At 32.3% G+C, this 5,119-nt stretch overlaps 1 long non-coding RNA gene across 3 annotated transcripts in view; it reads right to left on the bottom strand.

Moving 5' to 3' along the window:
- Positions 1-703: 703 nt before the first annotated feature.
- The window catches only part of LOC105272004 (uncharacterized), a 20,403-nt gene continuing 15,987 nt past the window's right edge, over positions 704-5,119 (bottom strand). For all 3 annotated transcript variants that reach the window (XR_892701.1, XR_892703.1, XR_892702.1), the window contains exons 2-6: positions 4,667-4,877; positions 2,899-3,261; positions 2,211-2,647; positions 1,217-1,489; positions 704-937 (exon numbers count right to left, since the gene is read on the bottom strand). This is a non-coding gene — a long non-coding RNA (uncharacterized lncRNA). The remainder of the gene's footprint in view (positions 938-1,216; positions 1,490-2,210; positions 2,648-2,898; positions 3,262-4,666; positions 4,878-5,119) is intronic.

Raw genomic sequence — 5,119 nt, 5'->3', positions numbered from 1 at the left:
ATAATAATAATAATAATAATAATAATAATAATAATAATAATAATAATAATAATAATAATAATAATAATAATAATAATAATAATAGCACCCGACTATTTTTTTTGACAAATTCGGCAAGTTGTGAATACATTTTGACCCTTAATAATATTATTAAGCCTTAATGATATTATTAAGCCTTAATAATATTATTAAGCCTTAATAATATTATTTAAGCCTTAATCGGGTTAAGGGTAATAAGGATTAAGGCTTAATGGTTAACCCTTAATAATATTATTAAGCCTTAATAATATTACTAAGCCTTAATAATATTACTAAGCCTTAATAATATTATTTAAGCCTTAATCGGGTTAAGGGTAATAAGGATTAAGGCTTAATGGTTAACCCTTAATAATGTTATTAAGCCTTAATAATATTACTAAGCCTTAATAATATTATTTAACCCTTAATCGGGTTAAGGGTAATAAGGATTAAGGCTTAATGGTTAACCCTTATTATTATTATTATTATTATTATTATTATTATTATTATTATTATTATTATTATTATTATTATTATTATTATTATTATTATTGTTATTGTTATTGCTATTGTTATTTTTCTAAATTGTATGATAATAAATAATAAGACAGTGATTATTCTGGAAATTTGTTTATTTTTAGCAAATTATACATAAAAAATGAGAATATTTTATTTTACAATCCCATTATAAATATAAAAAAACATAATTTATTAATCATTTTGGCAGTCGTCGAGGATAAGGGCTCGGGACAAGGTCCTCGCAACCGCCAATCTTGTTATTTCCACTTTATCCTGAAATTCCAGGTCATCTCCGTGCTCCTCTAAACACCTCATCAGCGTGAATGTATCTTCACTGGAGAGTATTACGTCTTCGGATTCCAGAAGAGGTATTGCATCGGACAGAAGAATCGGCCAGAAACTGTTGAAATAAAAGACATTAACATTAACATTCGATTAAATATGATTTTATTTTTATATACATAGAACTGGATATGGATAATTAAAATTCAAGTGAGAACTGAAAAAAATGTTGCTCGGATAAATATCGAGGAGTTTTTATTGACAGAGTCTCAATTTCATTTATTGTACGAAATGCCATACAATTATTCAACATCGTACAACAAATGCCATAAAAACTCCCTCAGACTGAATTAATCCCAAGGTAACAACAAATAAATGATAAATATATAATACTCACTACTTAGGCGTCAAATTGGATATAATTAGTGACATGAGTAGCCTCGCAGCTTCCTGGAACTCTCCGATCTCGTACATCTGATGAAACTCGCAGTATTTCCCGAGAAAAGTCAGTCTGTCACTAGTGAGCTTGTACCTCCCCAAATTTTCCAGTAGATCCCTGCACTCTACTCTCCATGTACGTTGCAAATCATACGTTGTAAGTCATTCATATACTGTATCTGCTTAATCACCTGGTGAAGATCGCTCTCCATGAGTGCGAGAATAATATCATCTAAAACATTTATTTATAAATATTTATTTTGATTTTTGAAGGGGTTTTAGCCGTTCCCGTTGAACGGGCGGTGAAACGAGCCTTTCGGCCATTTTTCATTATATTTATTTTATTTTGAAAAAAAATTGAATTTTTCATTCTTATATATCTATTTGCGACGGGTTAAAAAGAATTTCAGGATGACGCCATTAAAAAAGTTTAATGTCCCTCTATTATTATTAACTATCCCTTAAAAAAAATGCAATATAACGTTTTTTGAAGCCGGTTTATTCGATATATATATATGTATATATATATATTTCCACATTATATATATGTTATATATATTTACATATATTTAGATATACTTATATATTTTTAGATATATTTATTTTATTATTATTCTAAAATTGATTCCCTTTTCTTTCGTGTTTTTAAAATTCGTGTAATTTTGTTTTACGAACGAGGAAACTCCAAAAAACATTACATTAGACCTTTTCATTTTATAATCTCTCTGATTCTAGCTTAGAGTCAGAATCTGAATGTTTGAATTCCGATTCTTATATTTCTATGGTTGAAAAACTAAATGAAAACTCAGGTAGTAGCACCACAAAAGTAACAATACGCGCCCATAGGGCGTGTTCATCTCTAGTTATTATAAAAATATCAATACATTTTCTTATTACACTGTCCCAGAGTACATCATAAACACATAAATAATCATAAATACATAAATACGTACCCAGCGTCCATAAAACTGGTATAATCCGGTGCGTCCGAGGATTAGTACGATTGATAGTATTGTCCAAATACCTGAAGGGGCACAAAATGCAGAATTTCCCCCGAAAGGGAAAAATGGGCCTGCCGGGCACCAATCCCCACTCCCTCCCATTGTCCAGAGGGTCCCAAAAGGGTCTGGCAAATTGCAATTGGCTATTCACTCTCCAGGTAACAGGTATATGGGTAATTCCTTGCAGGAGGGGTAGGTCAACGCAGAGATCACTCTTCGTTTGTTCCTCGGTGAAATCACACTGTTTATAATTGTGTCCTCGACATTTTCAAGTCCGCAAACATCCACTCCAGGTGAGAAAATCCACTTGAAGTTATCGAAAATAGTTTTTCCTTCTCCATTTGCACTTCCAGTGAGCCAGTGTTTCATTATTTTCTTCAGCAGAAGTTCTGTAAAAATAAATGCAAATTGTTAAAATAATCGAGCGTAAAATTCCCAGTGCAAAGTGCTTTCATTCAAATATTCAAAGTGTCCAACTACTCAAATGTTAAAGTGAAATCCATAATTTCATAGCCGCTAATCAGTTTAATGAATAATAATAATTGATTTTGCATTTTCTAATTTTTCAATGGCATTTAATAATTTCGTGATTAAGAGAAGTTAGAGTTATAATTTTCCCATTATATTAATTTCTACGTACCTGTAATTGCAGGAGCAAATTGAGAAATGGCATCATCACAGAATAAACCGGAAGCGACACCAGAAGTTTCCCAAGATGTAAGATATTACACGATTCATCGTCCAAGTTATTGCGGAAGAGAGGTACGTGTGGTACGAATGCCAGTGCAGTCAGGCATCTGGCCATCCGTGGAATTGCATTATCCCCGGAGTTCCTGCCTGTCAAATCCCGAGTGTCAATGCCATGAATACGATCCGTACAGAAATCGAGAGTTCGTCAATCCATTGGAACCCTACTTCGTTAGATCTGAAGACGGAGTCTTACAATACCCAACATATAGTGACATCCCGGAAGCCCCGCGCTCCAACCGCGAGCGATCAAATCCTGAAAAGAAGAAGAACAACGAGATTATGTCTGAATTCCTGGATCATCCCGATCGATGAATCATTAAAAATATTCTTTAAATTTTTTCAATATCTCCAACGTGAAAAAATTTGGAAGAAATATTTGTACTGTGATCCGATTCCATGTCTTTTAATTCATAAGGGTTGTATGATAAATATTTGTACAAAAGTAGGCTATAACATATTTTTTTCATGTAAATTGAGCGAAGTTATAAGTAATTATATCAATTTTTGTAGTGTGAGTTGAATTAATGAATTAATAATAGAATGTACATATTTTGTTCAATTAATTTGTACCGAATAAAGCCATATATTCATTTTATTTCAAAAAACAGAATTTCTTTTTCATTTCATTTCCCCTTAACGCTTAACCCTTAAAACGGATTTTTTTTTAAATTTCAAATTCTTATCCTTTAACCCGTCTGGAATATGTAGAGTTAATAGACGTAATTTTTCCCTTTGATTTGACTTTTTAAATAAATTATCTTGGGAATATTTTTCAATTTTTTATCTAAAGAATTTCGCCTGAAGAATTTTCGATGACTAAAAATATTGATTTCCGGACGATTGAGTTCAGAGACTTGTTTCAATTGTTTAAATTCTGAAAATCCTTCAGAAAATATTCCCACGATAATTTTTCCGTTCCATTTCAACTTTTGAGGTCAACGGCCAGCGCAAATGAATACGTTCTCGAAATGTAATAACGAGTGGAGGAATAAATGAATGAATACATTACAGTTGTAAAGAAGCATTCGAACACGTGCACTGAAACGCTATCAATATCGTGAATGTATTGCCAATGTGTCAGTTCTCTTTTCTCAATAATGACAGCGTCACAGGAAATTGAAATCGACCGAAGGGAGAGAGTGAAAATATCTACAAAACTAATCAATTCCTCGATCAATGAATATTAAACTAAATAACATCCACTCAGGTCACAATACTTTTACTATTCTAACTTTTCCAAATATTCATTTGAAAACATAATTTATTTATAATAGAGTTGAAAATAATTTTTCCAGACCTCTCAATTATTATTTATTGATTTTCATTTATATATAATTATTTGATCCGAAAAAAATCGATAATTCCAATCATAAAATCGGGGAATTCTCCAAATATTTTTTTTTAAATCGCATGACCTCGACAACGTGACCAAAAAGAAATACCCCAAATCATTGAATCGTGTCGCTTCTTATCAATCAAAAACAAAAAATGATAGGCGATAATGATATGACGGCGTCATTAGCCCACCAGACGATTGATCAATAAAAACACGTCCAAGTGCAATCAATCGTGAGATGATACGATTGCGTCGGGTTTAATCGATACATCGATTGGTCAATAGAAATTTAAAATCGATTTGTAATCGATGTGGTACTTACACTCGTGAATTATCAAGAGGAACATCCGTTTCACACCTGTATTTTCGTGAACACCTGGTGCATGATTCAAGTACGGAGGTACCCCATACGGGACTTGAATCGATTATTCTCATCGTCTCCAATACAAATTTCATGAATGACCGGAAGTTGCACGGCACGTAACTGGCAGCTCCTTGATGCAATCATTTTTGCATTAGGAAGATAATTCATTCTGAAATAACAATAAATATAACCATTTACTTTTAATAATAATAATAAAGGGCAATCGCCCGAAGCTCTACTCTGGAAAAAACTACCCTGAAAAGAAAAATCATTTTTTTTTTTCGCTTAAGAAAATTTGTTATTCTGTTAAGAATATTTTAAGCCACTTCTCATTAGAAAACTCAAAATATTTTAGAAGTTACAACAGCTAGAAGTGGGGGGGGGGGGGGGGGGGGGGGGGGCAGGGAACAA

The sequence above is a fragment of the Fopius arisanus genome, unplaced genomic scaffold (genome assembly GCF_000806365.1).
Source record: "Fopius arisanus strain USDA-PBARC FA_bdor unplaced genomic scaffold, ASM80636v1 scaffold00004, whole genome shotgun sequence".
Lineage (NCBI taxonomy): Eukaryota > Metazoa > Arthropoda > Insecta > Hymenoptera > Braconidae > Fopius > Fopius arisanus.
This window is presented reverse-complemented; position numbering and strand designations above follow the sequence as displayed.